We start from the raw sequence: 25,923 nt of genomic DNA, 5'->3' as shown, positions 1-25,923 counted from the left end.
CGTTATAACGCCCCCCACGGCTCAGAGGGCGAGCATTTATGGTGCGAACGGGATTCGAACCCGCGACCCTCAGAACTGCATGACATAAAAATTAGTCTACGAAACTGAACGTGGTTCTACTTTTACATTAATATGTTCAAAACAAGCTTATAAAAGAACGAGAGAAGAACCAGTTATTTGGTACTCAAATCTCAATGAACAAGTTATTAATAGTGAGAGAACGCTAATAAAATACGGTGGCGAATTAGTGCTAACCGACGTGCAATTTGAAGACGCGGGAATTTACACATGCAAAAATCGTGAAGGTGATTACAAACATGATGTCAGAGGTAAATTCAAAGTTTTTTCAGACCAAATTTTCATTTATTAAACGATACTAATTTTAGAGAAATAACATCTAAATCGAAAATCGTCCATCTTGTTTTTAATATCTTTCAGCCATAACCTTTTTGTTTGATATTTCACTCACCATGCGTATTGATTATAAAAATAATTACCTGTGTATATGTAAGATTACACAATGTAACAAAATTTTTACCTTTTCTTGTTTCTGGACACAAAATGTTATTTCCTAATTGCTTATGCCTAAAATAAATGGAAAAGACCTATTCTTCTCTTTAAACTTTGCTTTTGTGGCCTGCAAGCGTAGAACGAAAACACGATGTGAGAATATATTTGGGGGCTGATAAGTGAAATGGATTTACATTACAGTCGCAAATCTCGAAAAAGTACTCATTTCTAAATATTTTTGCATAACTTTAGCATAAATACATGTAAATCTTGATTTATGTGTTGTTTTATTCAGACCTTATGTAAGTGAAAATGTGCAAACTTGCTCGTTTCAACATGTGTATTGACTGCAAAATTATTTATATTGCCCATGTATACGTAAGATTATGATGACAATAGTATCACTTTTAACTTAATTATTTCACAATACAAATTTTATATCAATGTGTCATGTTTTAGTAAACAACCACGCCGGATGTTCATGCAAATAAAAAAGAAAATTAATTCTGTCATTAATTATCGTTTGTAAAACATTTGAAATATAGTTTAATTGCCACTAAAAATTCGATAATCAATATTTTATCAATCTTACTGTATGTTTGTGATATTTATTTGTATTCATTGGTTAGAGCTATGGAATTTCTGGTTTTCTCTCACAGAGCTTGGTAGTTAACGAAGTTAAAAGTAAACAAGATACTCTCTGATAATGTAGTGTCAAATTGTTAATGCCACTGCCGTTCGATTCCTTTTTTTTTTCTAGCTCAGCTCTTCCCCTAGTACAGTGGTAAGTTTACGGATTTACAACGCTAAAATTAGAGGTTCGAATCCCCTTGGGAGCTCAGCAAATAGCCCGACGTGACTTTGCTAAAAGAAAACACATAAACAACTTAGCTCTACATTTATTTTACGTATACAAATTAGATATTTTCGTTCTAAACTTCGTTCTTACCATAAACGGATGTTTCTTTAATAGTATAAAGTTTTGATAGAGAGTACAGAGGCTAGTAATGTTTAACGTCACATTTGCTCGCAAATATTTCTGCCTCATTTTTCTGAATTTGCTCATTACAGATTTTAAGTCCGTGATGAGCGAAAATCACGTTTTAGGAGTTTTCTTTAATGTTAGAACCCGTTAGTCGGTCTCATCTGTAGCAATAAAAAATATATTTTTCTTTATGTAAAATATGTACAGGATGGGTAGAAAATGTTTAATTTGGCGAAGCAATGATATTACACGATGATTTAATGTTTAAACTGGAATAAATGTGACTGAATAATTTCTTTGGTTAAAAGGAATTTTAATTGAACTTCATTTATTAAAACTAGTGTTTTATTTTAAATTGATTCTCTTATTCTTGTGGTTCAATATTTTCAAATAATTTACAAATACATGTTTATTTATATTGGTTTAACGTGTGTTTGCTCTTGTATTACAAGGAATTATTTGGTTTATCGTCTAATGATGTTGGATTCTCTGTTTAGTATTTAAATGTTACCTGTAGTATATTTATTTGAGTTGCACTGTTAAATTTAAAAAGGTGAAATTCTATTTTTTTGTGTTACATGAAAGTTGTTTTGAGTTTCGGGCTTGTTTCTCTGACGTAAAATACGTGGAAGTTGCCATAAAGTATTTTATAAATAACATTAGTATTGTATTTGCTTTATTTTTAGAAGAATTTAGGTATTTTGTTTATTGTATTTGGGGTTGTATCGTGTTGTTAACTGAGGTTTTTCTATATCACCATTATTTCAAATCTCCTTCCTCATTGCTTTATAGCCTAGAAACATCGAACTATATATGAATTCTGTAATAAAAAGTTTTAAATTACCCATTGTAGAATGTCTGCAAAATTTATTAGCTTCAAGTGGGTTGCTCAGAAATATAAATGCATAAAAAAGATTATTACAATTGTGTTAAAAGTATTTACAAGGAATAATTACTTTAGAGATAACATGAAATCAGTTTTTCTTAATTTTAATGAGAGGAAATGTCGATGTTGAAGTGTGGTATGAATTAGTATTGGTAAACATATCCACATATAATTACTTTAAATGTTACCATCAATACTCCACTCTTTGTTCGTCCATGTACTGATCCATCTAATCAGTAATGGGTGATATTGTCCAACCCAAGGTGCTAAGTGGGTCGGCAGATTATTTGAAGATGTTGGTATTGATAGCTATAATATACTCTTGGAAGATGCATCACATTCCATTAGTTGATGCTAAAGATGCCCTAAAAAGAGCTATTTCAGGGTAGTGATGAAGACGAACTCGTAATCTTATCGGTACTCGTGTAATAAACACACAGTATTAATGAAAGACTGCCACTGACGTTCATAGCAATAATACTTTGCAGTTTATAGGGATTAGTAAGCCATACCAAAACAGTTTTGAATAAGCAACCTGGCATATAATGTGACTCAGTCTGATATAAAGTCACGGTAGAACAGAATTTATCAGAACTACTTTATGACATCGCTTAACATTTCGTAAATGGTGTGGTGTAACCGAAAATTAGTAGCTTTTGGAAAAGGTATGTGACAGGTACCTTTCCAATGTAAATTTTTATATGCTCAAATCATGAAAATATATTCAAACGATAATTTTAATTTTTTGAAACAAAGATATTTATTGTACATAAGAGCATCGAAAACATAATATTGGTTCGCCAGAACAATTCGAAAAAAGACCTGCAACATGTCATATGAACATGAATATCACAGATAAAACCCGCCGAAGTGTCCCAGGCAACAGTACGCAAAAAAATATCTCAACCCAGGAACGAGATCAACCACTAAATAATTAAATAGATATGCATGTTATTGTACACACAGACATACCAGTCACATCACTGATGTAGTAACTATGTGATAAGAGACGAAATGGATTATGGAAAACCTGTAGAGAGAAGTGGTAAGGCTCCAAAGTTATTTTGATATAACGTACTCAACTTCCGTATATTGAAGCAAAATCTTATGAACTGTAAAGATACAAACCAAATCTAAGAAGTTTTGTGAGAACGTATTCTGAATAAACAATACTTTAATTTTACAGCAAAAGGTGTTAGACCGCAATATTGTTTATCTTGATAAATCCACAAAAAATTAACTGTTTGCTTTTATATTAACTTCAAATGGAAAATTTACTCGGAATGCATTTCATGCAACTTCTGCATTATAAGGATATTATTTGATATTTTGTTGTTTGCAAGACACAATCATTTACTCATACATTTTACCAACGTAATATTCCCAAAAGAACTTGTATTTTCATAACTGATATTAACATAAACAGTGACAACAGTTTAACTGTGGCAAATAAGAAGTTTATAAGGGAAACACCAACAGAAATCAAATGTACCTATAGATATAACATAATATAAAAAAAGATCGTGTGTAATTTCATAAATATCCAAGTTTGTGTGACTAGTTTCATTAGTTAACTCCATTAGGAAGTACATGAAGAAACAAAAGTCTACTGTTAAGAAACTGTTTTGACACGTTTTATTTTTCTCACGAAAAGGAACATTTATGTTGTTATTTTACATAGTGAGTCATAATTAATATTATAACTAGTGCATCGTGCTCATTGTGAAAAACCTTAAAATTCAAACGGTGACACAAAACGTGCTAAAAATATTAACGCTCTATTGTTTTACGCAGTGTATATTCCAGCCGAGAACCTCAACTGTACTCGAGGATACCGAAAAGATGCTTCCAAACCAGCAGTTGTAAGATATCCTTGGTGGATGGAAGAGCTAACACTAATTTCGATTTGTCTTATTGCTTTATGATAAGCCACATGTTATCTTCCAGTTCTTGATAATTAAAGTATGTAGAACAGAAGTGAGAAACCATCTGACTTCAATACCCAATTATCTTTTAATTGAACAGTAGGGTTGGATATTTGAAAATGTCAATTGTGTTCAGTGCCCCTTTGGAAATTAATTTGTGAAAACACCAATATGAACCTAGTAAAGCTGAATATGTTTAATTAACCTTACAAATGAGTTCAAAATAACTTTTCAGTTATAGTTAACACTTCTAACGAAACTTAAAATGGTGATTTATCAAATGTTTTTGTAGATCTGTTTGTTTACGAAAAAAACACAACAAAAAAGACAACTATTTAGAGTTGATCTTTATTAGTATTGTTTATATAGAAAAGTGGAAGAAATAAATCGCGTTTTTATTTCTCATTTATCTTTTATTTATTATTATTATTATTATTTTATTATTGTTTAGCGTTCTTTGTTGCTTCTGCAACGTGAATGAAAAAGCACGGGGCAAATGGAATGCCCTGAAAAACCGCGTCCTCGGGTCTTGTGGAGTTTTTGCCTGTATAAAGCTAGAAGACAAGGCGCTTGTAACTGAAAAGATCACCCCTCGTGAATTAGACATTTTGGAAGCTGTTTCAATGATCCCTGAGTGTGAAAAGGCCCCGACAAATAAGTTTAATAAAAGAGAAAATAATATGTTAAAGCAAAATCAAACAGAACCAACCATCTTGCAGACAATAAGTGAATATCACTCAGTAGAAAGGAAAACAGAAAGAGCGGAAAACGTGAGCAAGCCTGCTTCAGGTTTTGACAAAACTAAATCAAAGACACGCGTTAAGACAATCGTGAATGATGACAAACCTGAAGAGACATTAAAATCTGATTCACTGACAACGGTTCGTATGTTTAAAATTCTTTTACTTTGTAGTAGTCAGTATTATACAGCATCAGTATATAACCATTAATAACAAGGATGTGCTCTTTATATTAAACTTTCACTTCGTACAAGTTTATTTATACCTACACATATATATATATTGCACTGAGCAACTGAAATATAATGGAATTAATAGTTATAAAATTACTGTTATAAAATAATTACAACTATTCTCATATTTAATTTCTGTGAATATCTGACATCATATTACCTGTATCTGGTTCAAAATTCAATTGATTTCTCATTCATCTTACGTTTATGATTAATATTTGATAGAAATGAAATCATATTTTTAGAGTTAAAATCATTTCACTTTAATGTAATGTATACTAAGTCATACTGTGTGGCCAGTACCATATCGATGTTGCATGCTTACAATAAATATTGTTAAGAGCCTGAGGCATCCACAACTACTGAAAAAGATGCATTCAGAGAATCCTTAATGTTCAGAGTCATTTGAATACATGTAATTCTTCCAAAAGAGACCTATACATGTTCGCTACTATCGAGGTCTGATAAGTCTGTACCCTAGTTAAACTGGTCAATCATCTCTTCTTCAATATTATTACACGTGGGAAGACAATTATCATCCATTCAGCTGAAGTCAGAACCAAACGTAAACATATATGACAGCATATTATGTATCGTCTTAATGACATCTGGAAAACATAAAGGTCAGAGTGTCCATTCGTGATTTTTCATTACCACACATACTTCCACTACTGATATTAAAGTGAGTTATTTTGTGTCTTACTATAACTAAAATATACCTTGTCTCAGTAGTATTACCAAACCTCTTGTGTTTTTAACCGTACATACACTGAAATGACGTTCGGTTGTAACTACGAACATCTGATTCTGTTTTTAACAGTTATCACATAATTGTAGCGAATCGTTAGATCACGGTAACTTACTTAAATGTGGACTTTATTCTTTTCAGTCCAGTACCAGTGTATTTGTACCATTTTGTTACAAGTGATTCCACCATATCATGTTAATAACACTTTAAGACATTTTGCATCAGTGTTTGTTTTTATAGTCAGTCAACTTTCATTGGTCTGACAGACATTTAGTGAAATATCCAATTGTCTTCTTTTGGATTTTACTAAGATTATTGAATATTTTAAAGTACTATATAAACTGTGTGATTTACTACAGTGTTACAACTATGATAAGACAGTTTGAAAACTCTTCCTCTTTATAGTCATTTGTAGATCAGATTGCATAACTTTTCATGTTTAATTTATATAACAATGAAATGAGGAGAACAATTGACATTTATTTATAACAGTAGTTTTATCTTGTTTCAGCAAGTTAATATTTGTGAACGTATAAAACATAAATATAAAACATTATTTAAAGCTATTGTCTGCTGCATATTACCTTTCTCGCTGTTTGGGACAATGCTTGAGATATATTTCGTAGTTTCGAGAAAACGTTTATCAGATATCTGAAATCAATTTCATTGTTTACAATTTTCTTGTAAACATTTATTTAGTTTTACTCAAATTATAGTAAAATGATTGCTACATAAAGAATAAATTATATATTTTTAAAATGTTTATTAACTGATTATTGTTATTAAAACATTTTTTTCGATTGATGAGTGTTGTTGCCTCACTAATTATGATTTACATCTTCAGGCAGAAACACCACAAGAAGTGAAAGACGATGAACGTATCCGGAGGGAGGTGTCAAACAACATCAGGCCTCCCTCTACTAGACTTGTTCACAATGTTAATAAAATTATTACTGTGAGACTTGGCAGTAAAACAGAACATTACCAGAGACACGTTTTTATTGCTATTGAAAATGTTGAAAACCGAAACAAATTTATTATTGGTAGAGATGCGAAACCAACACCCATGTGCCAATTAAAACGTTGTCGAAGCGAACATAATCTTATTGGGCATGAAACTAAAAATAATAATCATGTTAAATATGTTGACATCCCTCACAAGATTGTTTTTACAAGAGCTCCGAAACTGAAACCAAAACCCAAAAATTAAATTACCCATGGGCTGCTCACAAGCATACCATATTATGAAGAATTACTCTACCTCATCTCATAAGTTACTATTTTTTACATTTTACTCAGTGATATAAATAATAAATAAAACACACAAATGAAAAACAAAGAATATAATATTCACCTGGGTCTTCTCTTTTTTGCTGTAAACTGTCATGAAACTTAAGCTCACTTTTAATGTACAAAAGGTATTGATAAATCAAAATGTTTTTTTTATGTAATTAAATAATACAACTACGAACAGAGAATAATAATACACGTGCTACTCAAGTGGCCTGGCATGGCCAAGCGCGTAAGGCGTGCGACTCGTAATCCGAGGGTCGCGGGTTTGCATCCCCGTCGCGCCAAACATGCTCGCCCTTTTAGCCGTGGGGGGTGTTATAATGCGACGGTCAATCCCACTACTCGTTGGTAAAAGAGTAGCCAAAGAGTTGGCGGTGGCTGGTGATGACTAGCTGCCTTCCCTCTAGTCTTACACTGCTAAATTAGGGACGGCTAGCACAGATAGCCCTCGAGTAGCTTTGTGCGAAATTCCAAAACAAACAAACAAGCTACTCAGGTGGAACCGTAATAATGGCTGGGTGACCAGAGCAGTTGAAAGAAACGATGAATTATCATGTTACTGTTCTATGATATTAGCCATTATCTATTTATAACTGTACGTTACTTTGACGGGTAAAACATATGGGTTTCTTTTTAATTATAACTGATGTGTAAAGTTCGCTTTAGAGATTTTAACTTCCATTTGAAAACAATACGCACCTCACTTCAGATATTTCCTTATTGCGATTTTAGGAGGATTTTGTGACAGTTTCATAGATGTAACTATTCAAATCACCAATGTATGTTTTATTTACATGACTTCTGGCGCAATTTTAAGTTGAACACAAATTTCACATATCATATTTAGTGGGAGTATTCGCGTACAGATGGCAGCAACGTAAGCTATTTTTGTTTTGTATTTTCAGGAGTGAAGTTCAGCGTAAACCTATACAATGGGCTTTGTGTGCTCTGCCCATCACAAATATTGAAACCCAGTTTCTTTGGAATTGTAAGTGCGCAAACATACCGCTGTACTTTTGGGGTTCGTTCAGAAAGTTCCAGAAGGAGTTTTGTGATTGTTGTAGCACGAAGTTTTGCAATGAACTTTCTGTAATCTGCCCTCTCAAGAAATTGAACCCAGATATTTACACTGTAAATCCGTAAAATAAGCATCAACTGAAAGGTGAACATTCGAAGGAGAGCTAAGATCTATAGCAAATGTTCTGAATAATTTATTTAATTAATCCATCTAGAGATGATAAGATATTTTGCTATTCTGGTTTAATATTTAAAAAAAATACTTTGTTTAACTCGAATAAATGACTGCAAATTAGAAACACAGTAATGTATAAAAGACTTAATTAACATAAATAAGTACATAACATGATACAATACAACACAATATTTCTTCTTCGACCACATTGTTCGTTTTTAGTTATAAGTACTTAACATGCACTCTCTGCCTGGTGAATTTTGTGCAAAGTTACTAGAGGGTTATTACATTAGTTGTCCTTAATTTTAAAGTGATAAATTATATAGGACGGTAGGTAGTTAACACTATCCGTCACCAACTCTTAAGTTACTCTTTATCATTGAATATAAAGATTGAACATCAGATTTCTACACTCCAGTTTTCGGCAACTGGGTTCGTTCCTGTGACCGGTAGATAAGCTATGTCTCAAAAGTTACTTTTTTGACAAAAACATCAGACACGTTTAAAAATCTGTAACACAACTCGCATCGAAACAAAGTATATCATGTAAAAACAATAATCAATTCAGATTAACATGGTTGTTTCAATATTTCGAAAAAGGACGAAAAATACTTCTCACTTGCCTTGTCATTCTCTTAACAATGTTGCGTTACTTAAGATAGATATCTTTTACAAATTTAGAGAACAGGTAGGACTTGCGCAATACACATTCAACAATATACATCACATTCATCAAACCGAACAAATTTATGCATTAAAATAAACGTGAAACGCTAAATCCACAACCTTCCAAATACGTAAAACAAACGCTTTGCAGGGGAATAATAATTAATGTCAATCCGAAAAAATAAAATATGCGTCTTCCAGAGGAGCCATAAGTGGTAATGTCACTCCAAATAAACAAAACAGGCGCTTTACAGCGGATCCATACGTAATTATACTTTAAATAAATAAAATAGGCGTTTTGCAGAGAGAACTTAAGTGATATCACTCTGAATTACATGGAAGTCGATTCTATATCTTATCTGACAAGAACTTCAAAATTTTATATTTAGTCTCAAAATTTCACTCTTCTCAGCTTATTTATGTTTTATTGAATATTGTTTGGTACCGGTAAGGATATATCTTACTAAGAGAGGCATCACTGGAAGTAGGATCCACACAGCTGTAGAAACACGTTTAAAATTTAATATTTATTTATAATTCTGAGACTAGAACGAGAGCGAAAACCATTAGAAACAGATATGAGTACTCAAGCCTACAAAGTCGCTCAACTGAAAGTACCAGTTGTGAGAAGGTAGAAGCTCCTAATGAGAACATATTTCTAGACTGGCATGACATTCCGAAACTAGCCTTCACAAACGAATTAGTACTAAATTTATTAGATTAGTGCACAGAAACAAAGTGATGATGTAGTTGTTTTTCTGTTCAGATTTTTTATTTGCATCATTATATATACGAGAGGTACATGGTCAGATGACAACAAAACTTAAAAATTATTCATTCTGGAACTTCATGGAAATATTGAATTCCAGACATACACCTCGCATAACATCTTCCACATCAGACATTTCTTTCTGAAATGTTATTTTTAACTGTTACATATCACTAGGTCATTGGTTTCTTAAATCTCTTTATTTTTACTTGTTTTGTTTCTTTTTAATTTTACTTGACACAAATTTGTGAGAAAAAATACTTAGAACGGGAAGAATCTGGCAGATTCAGACCATAAAAAATAAAAATCCTTATCAGAAAATATTCTTGAACCATGAAAGCTAAGAAAAAGAACAAAAGTATTACAGGCGATATAACCTTTTGCAACAACAATAGAAACTCCCAACCTGATGAGTCCCAAAACTTTCACTCTAAATTTAGACACGTATTCACGACTCGTCTTATACGGTTTTTTACGATTTATACATGTGAAAAAATTGACATTTACTTTTCATTTACTTTTAACATCAATTATTTAGCTTTACTGTTTCTGCTGTAGAAAGGACGTGAATTTGGGCTAGGTCACTCAGATAATGTTGTTATTGTTTTTTAGCTTCCAATGGAGCTTATAACATGGTTAAGTCACAATTATTTTTGACAATAATTTTTTTCGTTGTCATTAATATACAAAAAAGTATAAATAATATGACCAAAGATTTAAGATAAATACAATTAATCCAAAATAGTAGTCGTTACTCTATAGTTTTTAAGCAGTTAACAAAACGATGCAATCGTAAATGACTGGCTGAGCTACACAGAATCTATTTTTAGATGAAACTCAAAAAGGATCTGAAATTTGTTATACTTTAATTATTTATTTGTAAAAACTTTTTAGACATTTTGACAACTCGAAATATTACAGTGAACTGAGCTACATAGTAACATTATCAAACATTTAATTTCTAATAACATTTAAACTCTTGGGGATAAGAATTGTTTTTTAATCATGCTGGTACAGACTAGGTAAGACTGATGACTTGTAATATTTGATTTTGACTGGATTGGTTAAAAACGTGTGTTATTTTTCATCGGTGGCTTTAAATGAATATTTCAGTGACCCAGCAATCATATTTGTATTGAAAATGAAAAGTCTACTTCAAAGATCAACAACTGAGAGTAACGTGCTAAAACAAGGAAGACATGTTGAAACACAAATATCAACACCTTACAATATATTATGTAAACATCAAATAGCTCCTTCATCTTTCTAAATGTGGACTTCAAGTTGTGAGTGATGAATTTGTAAAGACACGAAGAAATTGGAATTTCTTATACTTTAATTATTTATTTGTAAAAAACCTTTTAGACATTTTGACAACTCGAAATATTACAGTGAACTGAGCTACATAGTAACATTATCAAACATTTAATTTCTAATAACATTTAAACTCTTGGGGATAAGAATTGTTTTTTAATCATGCTGGTACAGACTAGGTAAGACTGATGACTTGTAATATTTGATTTTGACTGGATTGGTTAAAAACGTGTGTTATTTTTCATCGGTGGCTTTAAATGAATATTTCAGTGACCCAGCAATCATATTTGTATTGAAAATGAAAAGTCTACTTCAAAGATCAACAACTGAGAGTAACGTGCTAAAACAAGGAAGACATGTTGAAACACAAATATCAACACCTTACAATATATTATGCAAACATCAAATAGCTCCTTCATCTTTCTAAATGTGGACTTCAAGTTGTGAGTGATGAATTTGTAAAGACACGAAGAAATTGGAATTTAGAGATACTTGCTAGAATTTCGTGGTTTAAAGTACAACTGTTTATGGGTTTATTTATTTTAGTTAAACTATTTTCACTCATAAGAACTTCTTTTCTTCTCGGAACACTTATATTAAAGAGAGCCCAGCATGGCCAAGTTGTTAAGGCACTTGACTCGTAATCCAAGGGTCGCGAATTCGAATCCCCGTCACACCAAAATGCTAGCCCTTTCAGACGTGGGGGTTATAAAGTTATGGTCAATCCCCTATTCGTTTGTAAAAGAGCAGCCTAATAGTTGGCGGGGGTAGTGATGACTTACTGCCTTCCCTCTAGTCTTACATTGCTAAATTAGGGACGGCTAGTGCAGACAGTCCTCGTGTAGCTTTGCGCAAAATTCAAAACAAACCAGACATCAGAGATCTAAACAATTTATTCAAATGATTGTAATTTACTGTAATTTGCCCATCAGTAGTTTATATGTCATGAGTTGGCATTCAGTGTAATTTAATTTCTTTTATAATAATATGAATTATTCATTGCGTTGAGGCCCGGCATGGCCAAGCGCGTTAAGGAATGCGACTCGTAATCTGTGGGTCGCGGGTTCGCATCCCCGTCGCGCGAAACATGCTCGCCCTCCCAGCCGTGGGGGCGTTATAATGTGATGGTTAATCCCACTATTCGTTAATTAAAGAGTAGCCCAAGAGTTGGCGGTGGGTGGTGATGGCTAGCTGCCTTCCCTCTAGTCTTACACTGCTAAATTAGGGACGGCTAGCACAGATAGCCCTCGAGTAGCTTTGTGCGAAATTCCAAAACAATTCATTGCGTTGAAATGTGTTCTATCGTTGGGCAGATTTTACGTAATACAGGAAGTTTTCAGATTCTATAGTAGCCAAAACGTTCATGACATTTCTAGAATTCACCAATCACTATTCATGTTTCAAGAAGAAAAACAACCTTTATGTACAAAAATTAAAATATTAAAAAATAAAGTTATAATTCACAGTAATTGATTAGTTGTCACCGTACTTTTAGTTTTCATGATTTTGGTTGTAAAGTAAGGAAACAAGTGTCAAAAGTCACTTGTTGCTTTGTTGTTCTAGTACAAGTAACCACCTGTTCCTTTATTATTCTAATCACTCTTGGACTTCAGTAAAGAGAGGGTTCAGTAAGAAAAACACTTGGTGTTCTTTAACTTACCGTGAGAGTGGGAAAGGTCGAAATATCTAGTCTCATTTTTCGATCTCAGTTCAGGCTTAGTTGTTGGACCTGTTTTAACGATGACTACTGTCTTGGCTTTTCTCCAGTCACAATCATGTCAGTGCAGATTTATTAGCTAATCTTACTGGTTTGGGGATCCTTATTATATTTATTTGTTCTTTGAACGTGTTTTAAACCAACCAATTAAAATTTCCAGAGAATCAAATTGTTCTATAAAACTTTTCCTTGTGATTGAAAGATTAGTCAATGTATTTAAACTTTTGATACTTTTAAATGCAAGTGAGCTTACAAAAAAAAGTAAAGGAGCTACGTAACGTTGGTAAAATGGGAGTCGGTGTGAAGGGGGAAATCGCACCGTCTTGAATCCATATATGTATAAAACATATCTTTGTGATATCTCTGGTACAACCAAACAGCACCATTTTAACCATTCTGAAGAAACATGTCTCTGCTAGTGCTGTATTGCTTTGGCATTTCTTTCCTTTTCTGGTGCTCTAGTTTTCGAAATAAGGAATAATACATTTTATTTATAACTTCTCCATTGTCGGTTCCAAATCCAGTTGGGTAAAGATGGTGTTTGTCATCAAAGCTGGCAACTTGGACACAAAAACATTATAAAACAAATATGGATAAGAATCACGTGGTATGTCAGAGAGTTAGGATATCCCCCTCTAGTCGATGCTGCCCCCTATTTCCCGAGGCGGGTGTGACAAAATGGGACACCGCTGAACCGAAAGTGGTTAAAGAAGAGATCTGGAAACTAAGAATAGTAGCATTGAATATCGACAGAATGACTGGTAGAAGCAGAGAACCAACAGATGTACTAGAAAGAAGAAAGGTAAAGATTACGTGTATTAAAGACACGAAGTGGAAAGGAGAGAGTACAAAAAACATAAGTGAAAGCTAAGAGCTGTTACACTCGGGATGATCAAAAGGTAAGAGCAATTTTGAAATTGAACTAGATAGTAATTTAAGATGGAAGTGGTCGAGTTGAGAAAACGTCGGATTGATTCATGCGCGTGAAGGTGGCAACTGAGAATTGGTTGAAGAACTTAGTGTCTGGTTATGGTCTGTAGATAGAATGCTCCGTCGATAAGTTGAAGAAAAACTACAGGATATAATTGTAGGGATGCCAGAAAGTGGAATGTTGACGGTGGGAGCATACCTGGATAAGATAAAAAGTGGAACACACGAGAAGAGAATATATGGAATAAAAAACGTGTAAGGAGAGATATTACTAAAATGACAGGAAATGACATGTATTCCTGACAAATACCGGATTCTGAATGAGAGTGATACCTTATCACTTACAGAAGGTACCAGTACCAGACTCAGATTGGTTACATCATAGTCCGAATGGAGGACAGAAAAAAAACGTTAAATGTTAAGTGATACCAGGAGTAACAGTATCCTACCAACATTGAATGTACATAATGAAGAATGAGAATTAAGAAAAGAGGAAAGAAGTCGAGAATATTAAGGTGTGGAAGGAGTAATGAAGAGATATACAGAAAGAGCCGAAAAAAACCGAACCAAACAGCTTGATGTATGGTGGTGGAACGAAAATGAACAGCAAACTATCAAGTAGAAAAAAAGCCTTCAAGGAACAGAAGATGACGAATGATGGCTATTCAAGAATAGCGTACAAAAGGTAAAATGGAGGGAAGAGGCTGGTGGTAATGGCGAAGAATGAGATAATTAAAAGTTTGTATGACAACATAGATATCAAAATGGGAAGGAAATTATAATGGATTTAACTTTATATTTTTAATTTAAGACCTACGCTTGTTTCAGTATAGTTTTCTTTTTTGCATGTGACGTATATTGATGGGTGTGGATTGCGCAAGTCCTGGATGTTCATTAATTTTTTACAATATTCTTTAGAATAAGCATCAACGATATTTGTTTCACGAAAACACTAGCTCATTTTCAAACATTCAGGAATATCGTGTTAATCGTATAATAGCAGCTAACCGAGAGATAGCAGAAAATTATTCTTGATCAGCTACAGTCAGTATACAATAAGCCTCGGCAGCTATAATTGTGATTAACGCTTGTTAACTGGAAAACTACAGAAGCTGATCAGGAACGTTTACAGATTTCGAACATTAGAAACTGTTTAACTTCAGTAAATTTCGCACGTTAGAATTTCTAAAAGTACGTTAAATATTGTCACTGATGAAAGATACGTGTGCTTCAAACTTCGAATCCCCGTCGCATCAAACACGCTCGCCCTTTCAGCTTTGAGGACGTTATGAGGTGGCCCACAGTCCCACTACTTATTGGTGAAAAGTAGTCCAAGAGTTGACGACGGGTGGTGATGACTATTTGCCTTCCTTCTCATCTTACACTGCTAAATTAGGGACGGTTAGTGCAGATATTCCTGGTGTAGCCATGTGCAAAATTAAAACAAAACCAACAAAAAACAACCAGCTTCAATCTCAGCTTGCCGTCAAGAGAAGTGTACAGGTGTATCAACAAAGAGTTTATTCATTCTCTATGAACGTCGATAAAAGATTCAGTTCTAGACCAGATATAAAACTCAGTATTCTTTATAAGTTTGTAAAACTATTGTATGTAAATCATCATTTGTAATTACTATTAATAATAACCGTGTAGTTTTGAAATTCAAAAACAAACAATACATCATAATTTTGAAGAAATAGCCAACGGATAGTAATTATGCACGTGAAATCATGGTATATATAAGCAAAAAAACAAAACAAAAAAACAACTTCGTCTAACGGTGTTAACATAAACGTTTATACTGGATTTTGTTTACCATATATGGATTACCAGTAATTTGTTTTCATTTTCTAAATGAAATCTGTAGTAGAAATATTGTTTCTCTGTTCACTGTTCCACCTTCTAAGTTAACAAAAGTGTCATAGAACTACCCTGATTTATTTGTCCGAGCATCGGTGTCAAGTATTTGTAATCGAACAGCTGCTTTGACCCCATTCCTGCACAGTTGACCAGAACATCAAACTGCTCAGCTTGCTGTAATTAAAAGTAATTAATTTCGTCAACTAGTAAAACATTATTCATCCATAAATGTACAGAGTTAAAAATAGCTTAGGATGATAATACAGTTAATCCTAGGATTAAAAAACAACTCACCGAATTATCATGGTGACATTTAGAAGCTGAATATTGAGTAACATATCGTTGGTTGGTTGGTTTAATCCAACATTTGTCGCTTGTAAGGTGTCTTAATTATCTGCTGTTTAATCTCTATTCAGAGGAAGTTTCCCAACATCCGAGGCAGCATGGACAAGAAGGACTATCGCCTGATTTTCCTTTACAACTTGGACGAAAAGCTACCGAAACTACATAGGAGCATCAATCAGACATTCAGCCATGGATCTGTTACTGAATGCACAATTCGGCATTGGTTCCAAAGGCTTCGACACGGAGATAAAAGTCTTGAAGACCACGAAGGTTGTGGAAGGAAGCCATTCTTAGATAAAAACACATTAAGGGAAGCAGTTGAGACAGACCCTTGCACAACAGTACGTGAGCTTGCAGAAAAGCTAGACACAAGCAAATCAAACATTGTCAACTATCTTAGCACGATTGGAAAGACGAAATGTTGGATAAGTGGGTTACGCACAAACTAACTGAAAGCCAACAAAATCAGTATTATAAGACCTGTTGAGAATGACGTTCCAAAATTGAACGAATTGGTAATCGAGGTTCTGCCTCATCCACCTTATTCCCCAGACCTTCACCCTACATAATTTAATTTTTTCAAGCACTTTGACAATTTTGAACAATAAATGCTTTAAAAACCAAACAGCTGCAGAAGAAGCTTTCAGGAAGTTCATTGGCCATAGAGACTCTGAATTGTACAGCAGGGACATAAACAACATCGTTACACGTTGACAAAAATGTGTTGAAGCAAATCGCTGTCACTTTGATTAAAGCATGTTTTACAACAATGGTTTATACTTTTTCAAACTTCGCAATTTAAAAACGACATTTATTTCCGTACAACCAGATATAATACATTTATTCGTAGGATATAAAATACTAACAGTTATAATACAGTTATTCCTAGGCTGTAAAATAATTAATAGTTATTATAAGGGTTCTTGTAAAATAAAAGATAAATAATGGCGACAATCATGATGCGCTAAAACAAGTAGATCCAAGAAGTCTTAATAAAACTGGAATAGAAACCCTTATTACCCGAGCTCTTTTGAGAGATGGACCTTTCTTCTTCAGGGGCAATCTGGAATGCCCAGTATAATTGAACGAGCATTATATAAATATTTAGTTTAGTAACATAAATAGAAACATATTGGGTTACCAAGTTAAACACTGTTCAACGTTTCTGAATTAATCTAGATCCAGGAAATGGTGATCTCCATTAGTTTTATCTCTGTCAGAAAAATAATTTTATTCTTCACTTACTTTTAATGAAATAATTCTTGTTTTAAACTGATTTATATGAACATATCTTTATTAATCACTCTTCAGGTATTATCTATACTTGATTTATATAACATATCTTTATTAATCACTCTCCAGGTGTTATCTATACTTGATTTATATAACATATCTTTATTAATCACTCTCCAGGTGTTATCTATGCTTGATTTATATAAACATATCTTTATTAATCACTCTCCAGGTGTTATCTATACTTTTTTTTACTTAAACACCTAAACACAGTTTATAACAACACACACATATTTTATCCAAAGTTAAAATACCACCAACATCTTTTCATATACAGATAAGACATCTGCCACATAGCACGGGAAATGAGACGCTTACAACACTACACAGTGAAATAAACACTTCCCGGAAAGTTCGATGACCTGTATGACGTTACTAAACTAAATCTTTATATATAACTCGTTCAATTATACAAGGCATTCCCAGATTACCCGAGAAGAAATAAGGTCCACCTCTCGTAAACGCTCGGGTTATAAAGGTTTCTATTTCAGTTTTACTGGCTATAATACGTTATCCCCATGATAAAAAAATAACTAATAGTTATAACACAGATATTCCTGAGATAAAAATACAGTAAACTCTCGTTGTAACGAAGTCGTAGGGACCAAAGAGAATTGTTCATTACAAAAGAAGTTCGTTAAAAAGGACTTTTTTTCATTCACTAGCCAAGTCTGGTAATGGTAGGCCCTATAACTGACGGCTGGTGCAGTACCGGTAATTGGATTAAAGACTCAGAAGTCACACGTGTGTAAACACTTAAAACACATTTAATGAAATTCAAAAGGACAATTAACAGCACTTGTAAAAAAAATACATGTAAAAAAATAACATTCATAATATAGACATATGTAATTATAATGTACAGGATACAAACACCAGCAAGAACGTCTAACTGGAGTCACTTGAAATATGGCTCAATGCTTTTTTGCGAACTGCTGTCCCTCTGGCACTTGGTCACAAAACGCTCCATCATGTTTACTTGAGAGATAAGCTGTTCTGCGTTAGCCTGGTGTTCAAGATATCTCTGAAGTTGCAGGCACATCTCACGAACTGCAGAATGTGTTGGGATGGGGGGTTCCTCATTGTCGTCATCTTCACTTTCATTGTCATTTTCTGGTGTCTGTTTATTTTGCACCATGGCCACAATATCACTGTCTGTCAGGGGCGCGCTAGTGATCAGATCAGTATCAGCAGTCTCGTAGTCCTCTGCTGTGCCATTCACCGTAAACCCAGTGTCATTCAGCCGTGTCAAGAGCTGGTCCAATGGTATGTCATCCTCGGGGTCCTCACTGTTTTCTGCTGGCTCTGGAGAGGAGAAGCCACAAGTTCTGAAACAATTGGCTATGGTTGATTGCTTTACCAATGACCAGGCAGAGCGTAGCAGTCGCATGGCTTCAAGCACAGTCACAGTGAAAACACTTTTATTGTCTATTGAATCAATAAGACGCTGTAGCAGTAGGGTGCGGTAATGATGTTTTAGATTGGCGATGATGCCTTGGTCCATGGGCTGTGTCTTGCTTGTGGTATTGGGAGGCAGGAACACCAGCTTGATGGCCTTAAGTCCAGTGGGGTTGGAGTGGGCGGGGCAGTTGTCAATTATCATAAGGACCTTTCTTTTCTGCAGCACAAACTTTCGGTCAAGTTCTCTCAGCCACTCGGTGAATATATCTGAAGTCATCCAAGCTCGCTTGTTGGCTTTGTATGGTGTTGGCAGGGTTTTGACGTCTTTGAAGCAACGCGGTTTTGCTGCCTTTCCTAAAAAAAAAAGAAAGAAAATGTACATGGTTAATGTCTTGAAATTAAAAATGAAACATTTACATGTCAATAATCTGAAGAAAATCATAAAATAACAACTTCTATAGAAAACACAGGAAAATATTTTTACCTGCTTTTGACACTCACCTATGACAAGTAAAGGAAGCTTCTCGGTGCCGTCCATATTGGCGCATACCAAAACAGACAGCCGCTCCTTCGCTCGCTTCCCGCCGTGACAGGAGTCTCCCTTGATAACAAGAGACTTGTCTGGCAGAAGTTTAAAGAATAAGCCAGACTCATCTGCGTTGAAGACATCCCGTGGGCTGTAGTTTTTTAGCAGGCGTGGCAGTGTTGTTGATGTCCACTGGTTTGTTTGCTCTGGTTCTACACTACCAGACTCACCACAGATCGTACGAAATTGAATGTCGTGTCTTTTTTTTGAATCGGGTTAACCACCCATCACTCATGCAAAAGTCAGTGATTCCCATTTGATCAGCAACTTTTTTTGCCGCTTCTAGGTCAGAATGTTTTGCAGTTCGCATGCGTTTTCTATTGGGACAAAAGTTGTCTCGAGAAGACAATATGGCCTCTTTATTTTTCAACCATGTTGACAAAGTGTTCAGAGGCACATAAAATGCTTTTGCTATTTCTGTTTTGTTTTAACTTTTTTTTTTTTTCAACTTCTATTGCTGCAATTTTAGTTTCTATCGATACAAGCTTGCGCTTCGCCATGATCAATGATTAATGATCTGTTTAAGTTGACTGTGATTAGCCTTTTATAGGCCGCAGCATGCAGGCTGCCCAGGCATAATCTACTCAAGCCATAATCTGAAAATGTTATATCTAAGCTAATTTTTGCTGGGAGGGCGGGTGAGTTGGGGCGGGCAGGGGTTTAAAGTGTTATTGACCATAATTGTTGTAAAAACATTGCTAGGCTAATCTACTACCCCATCTGCAGTCCGCTATTTCTCAAGTGTAAGATTTTGATGGTGGCACCACACGTTGTTGCGCGGAGACTGACTAATTGCACTTGCTAGCGGCGTAGCGGGTGGTCGGCAGCGGTGACAATTAATTTAGGGAAGAAGAGAAAAATAAATATCTTCGTACCTGGTTCGATACAAAGGATGTAATATTGATGCTTTTCACACCCTAGGGACTATAATTATACATCGTTACAAGCCGACACTTCGATACATGCAGTTCGGTTCAAGGGGCTTTTGTTACTATGTATTTATATGGACAGTTGGCCGGACCAGTCAACAACGTCGATACAAGTGATATATTCGGTTCTAGCTACTTCGAAACAATGAGAGTTTACTGTAGTTAAAATACAGCAATTCCTCATATAAAAAATAATTATCTATTGTACAGTTATTGTTAGGATAAAAATAATTAATAGTTCTAATTTTGAAGAATGCCTTAAAGTATAATATGTAAAAGAATGGAACAGTTTTTAATAGTAACATTCATCTAATTAATGTGATTAATTATTCTGTTTTTGTAGCTTTTGTTTTAAGATTTAAAAAAAAAATATTTTTCTCGTTCTTGCTATAGTGATAAGTCAGTGGTAATAATTCTAAATATTCTAAAGTGGATTGGGAGAGTGTTTATAATCTAGTTTTGTAGGTGTCTGCAACTTTCTAAAATACAATCTATTTCCATTTTCTATTATGAATTACAAGTCGAATAGCGATGATTGACATTACACGTAAGTTACTTTAATTGATGTCTTCTAAAAACATTTTCAGTTTTTTGCTTGAATTGGTAAGTGTAACTGCACTCACCTGTGTGCTCGTTGATCATAGTGTTGTAATGTATTTCTATTTTCTGAGTGCTTCTGTTGAAGCCGTCTGGCGGTGGGACAAATGCAATCAAGTTTGCAACTTACACGAGCTTAACGAATAGAAATACACTAAAATAACAATATAAAATGAAATTAAAAACTTTAAAGAAATTATCCACAGGTACAGCTTAACGTAACCTTTAAAACCACAAAGCAAACTAAGATTCATATTTTCTCTTAAAGTTTTCCTCCAGAGAGAACTATTACTAATTTACACCAATAGATGACATTAAAGCATGAATATGTTATATTTCAATCAGTCGGATGATCCAGTTAAAAGCGGAGCCTATGTACAGTACTATCTCTATTGCATTGATAAAATCTCACGTGACACGCATATAACTAACTCTTCCTATTAGAACTCGCTTGCTATTTCGAATTCTACTCAACAATTGGTCAAGCTAATATTTTGAAATGCATACAAGCCAATTATAGTATTCCATAACAAGTAAACTAATTTTCTGGAATGGAAACAAGCCAATCATAACACCCACGGAAATATCAAACTAGTAACAATAAAAATAACTGCCACTAATAAACATCAAGTCAGATTGCTGATCCTCATGATTATTAATGATCTACAGAGAAATGTACAGTAATATTTCATGTATACATGGTTTCATAACATTGTGATCTGTATTATCTGAAGTATGAGTTTCGGTTTTATGTATTTTGTAGTTTGTGTTGTTCTTTACAATAGATATACTTTATCTGCAAAATAAATATTATATCGTCAAGCTAAAGTTATGTTATTGTATTACAAATTTTCTTAGCTGAGTACATTAAAAAGAGAAACTGAAAACTAAAATTATTTTTTGATGTATGAGCCTACATAACTTCATCAGCACACAAGATACTGTACAGTCAGTCACTTTGAATATAATAAACTTGTATTTTTAGATGGACCTTATAATATAAATTGAAAACGCTTCAAATAAAGAAAGTTAGTGTAAAATTCTTTGCTCATAAAAGGTATGTTGCCCGGTAAGCAATTATCAACAGAGTTTGTTTCCATGCAGAAAACGAAGCCTATGTTTAATTCCTTCTTAGTTGTATTCACACACGCTTTTTAGCTTTAGAGTTATTGTGCAATAAAAACTATTATTTTTATTATTATATATATTTACGTCTGTAAAAATGTCAACTTTGTATGCATAGTGAGAACACGGTGATTGGTGATATCAGTTTCATTTTACATATTCAAGAAATACTATCACCTTTAGGAAAGGCCACATTCTACACAGAATTAGGTAAACTAACCTGCCATAATATACTTATAGATCACTGGAAACTAACACTATTATAGATAAACGTGATAAAGTTCAATATAAATCTGGACTTGACAAACAATACATAATTAGGCATGTAATAAGTTGTTTTATAAACGATAACTTTAACTATAGCAGTCATGTGTCCCTACTCTAACAGCCTAAGAAACGCTCCAGGAGACACGAAACAATTACATGCATGTCTTATTTAGAACATTTAGTTGGTAACTAAGGTTTCTTGGTCCGGCATGGCTAGGTGGTTAAGGCGTTTGGCTCGTAATCTGAAGGTCGCGGGTTCGAATACCCGTTACACCAAACATGCTGATACGTATTAAACTTCGATTTTAGGGCCCGGCATGGCCAAGCGCGTTAAGGCGTGCGACTCATAATCTGAGAATCGCGGGTTTGCATCCCCGTCTCGCCAAACATGCTCGCCCTTTCAGCCGTGGGGGCGTTATAATGTGACGGTCAATCCCATTATTCGTTGGTAAAAGAGTAGCCCAAGAGTTGGCGGTGGGTGGTGATGACTAGCTGCCTTCCCTCTAGTCTTACACTGCTAAATTAGTGACGGCTAGCACAGATAGCCCTCGAGTAGCTTTGTGCGAAATTCAAAAACAAACAAACAAACCAAACATGCTCGCCCTTTAAACCATGGAGGCGTTATAATATGACGGTCAATCCCACTATCTGTTGGTAATAGAGTAGCCCACTAACTTGGCAGTGGGTGATGATGACTAGCTGCCTTCTATATAGTCTTAAACTGCTACATTAGGGACGACAAGCACAGGTAGATTGCGCGAAGGTCAGAAACAAACAAGCCAAGTTTCCAGGAAAAGCTCCGCTGACGTCACTGAACCAAATAAGTTCAAAACGGATCGAAATTTGCAATTTTTTGTGATTATTTTTAATTAAAAATATTATTATTTATAATAATACAACGAAATAACTACAGAATATTGAAAGCATTTATAAACTATTTTCTTAATGTATTTTTTATATTTTTTATATTACATGATGAAAACTAACATAAATCCAAACTGTTTGTGAGGTTAAACTGTGTAACTTTGTAAAATATATCAGAATAAACAATACAGCCATTTGTGTTGTGATGCAATATTGTAAACTCTGATAAAGTAAAAAAGCAATTATTTTAAAATTATATTTACACTAAAAATACTTGCATTTATAAACAACAACAAACATTCGTAACGTAAAGATTGATTCATAATATAAACATATAAAAATATAACTTGTTTGAAGACATGCACAACAACAAAAGGAAATCACAAGGCCGGTGATGCCTTAAATAAAACAAGACATATATATCGAAACGCAGTTTCAAAACACCTTCTAGAATCTGTTTGTCACCGATAAAACTTGCCACAAGAAGCATATAAGTCTCTGCTAAATTACTTGTTCAATTACTTATCAGACGGTGAGCCTTTCTGACTTATGCATCACCAGCAGTCATTATTCAGAATATCGTTTCATAAGGTATGTTATTCAAATAGCTTGTTTTGATGTCAGATATGTCTTCATGGGAAGAGTAATAGGATTTGCACTTCCTATGATTTCCAAATATATGGTAGGGTGCATTCTTTAAATATTCCTTCAGCTCCTCTAAAGAATTACTATTTTGTGCATTATGGCGAACAGCTCCATGAGCACATTTTTAAAATCTCAATATTCTGTTTTTGCTCAAGTGTTTGCAGTTTTTTGCACTTTTTCCTGCTATTTGGAATAAAGTGTTTATATATAGTCTTACAGCATGATTAGTGTACTCTATTTTATCTACACTCCTGTCATAAGACATACAGTCCATATTTTTTCTATGTACAGATGAATCACCACCATTAATCATTTCTTATATCGGAGCTTATGCATCTCTTCTGACTTTTGAAATCCTTTTACAATTATGTCAGATTTCATTGTACTAGAAGACTTCTTCCAGTTTCTGTAACAAGTATGCTTGATCTCACCTCCTTTCCTTGCTTGTACATACACAATAAAATTTATTTCTTACATCTGAGAATAATAGTTTTTTATTATAATTTCTCAGTTCAAGCGTCTTTCGCACTACAGAAAACAATAAACTTTGCAATCATTATTGTTAAAAAAACGTTTTTCCACCTAACAATGTTACTTCAGTTCACGACGTCATTCAAACAAGAATACTTTATGCGCATAGTAACACTGATATTTCACTTAGAAACAATATAGAAAGTGACTTACAAAGAGTACAGTGCAGAGAGATTTCAATGGCTAATTACACTCAATTATTTTATATTTTCGGTAGTTTCCTGCTTGTTTCAGGTATTAAATTCGTCTACGAAACTGAACGTGGTTCTACTCTTACATTAATATGTTCAAACCAAGCTCATAAAAGAGAGAGAGAAGAACCAGTTATTTGGTACTCAAATCACAATGAACGAGTTATTAATAGTGAGAGAACGCAAATAAAATACGGTGGCAAATTAGTGCTAACCAACATCCAGTTTGAAGACGCGGGAATTTACACATGCAAAAATCGTGAAGGTGATTACAAACATGATGTCAGAGGTAAATTCAAAGTTTTTTCAGACCAAATTTTCATTTATTAAACTACACTAACTTAACAGGAATAATATCTAAATTGATATCGCCCATCTTGCTTTTAAATTTCTTTCAGCCATAACCTTTTCGTTTGATATTTCACTCACCATGTGTATTGATTTAAAAATAATTACCTGTGTATACGTAAGATTACACAATGTAAGAAAATTTTACCTTTTCTTATTCCTGGGCAAAAATGTTTTTCCTAATTGCTTATGCCTAAAGTAAATGGAAAAGGCCTATTGTCTTCAAACTTTGCTTTTGTGACTTGGGAGCATATGACGAAAACACGATGTGAGAATATATTTGGGGCTGATAAGTGAAAGGGATTTACAGTCGCAAATCTCGAAAAAGTACTCATTTCTAAATATTTTTATAGCTTTAGTATAACTACATATAAATCTTGATTCATATGTTGTTTTATTCAGACCTTATGTTAGTGAAAATGTGCAAATTTGCTCGTTTCAATATGTGTATTGACTACAAAATTATTTATATTGCTCATGTATACGTAAGCTTATGATGACAATAGTATCATTTTTAACTTAATTATTTCACAATGAAAAGTTTATATCAACGTATTATGTTTTAATAAACAACCAAGTCGGATGTTCATACAAATATAAATGAAAATTAATTCTGTCATTAATTATCGTTTGTAAAACATTTGAAATATAGTTTAACTACCACTAAAAATTCGATAATGAATGATAATGATAATTTAATGATAATTGAACTGTCTTATTTTGATATGATAGTTTTAACAACCTTCGTGTAATTTCCTATTAATACTAGCTGCGTTACTCTTTGTGCTCTCAGAATATTTTATAAGTTATAAAATCTTATAAAGTAAAAGTATCATCTTCAAATTATAATACACCGAACAAGATTTACTGAAGTTTATTAATATAGATATAAAAGTGTTTCTTTATGTTGATTTAACGTGTGTTTGCTCTTGTATTACAAGGAATTATTTGGTTTATCGTCTAATGATGCTGGATTCTCTGTTTGGAATTTTAATGTTACATGTAGTATATTTATTTGAGTTGCACTGTTAAA

Source organism: Tachypleus tridentatus, unplaced genomic scaffold (genome assembly GCF_004210375.1).
Source record: "Tachypleus tridentatus isolate NWPU-2018 unplaced genomic scaffold, ASM421037v1 Hic_cluster_2, whole genome shotgun sequence".
In the NCBI taxonomy this organism is placed as follows: Eukaryota; Metazoa; Arthropoda; class Merostomata; order Xiphosura; family Limulidae; genus Tachypleus; species Tachypleus tridentatus.
Note: the sequence above shows the minus strand (reverse complement) of the source record.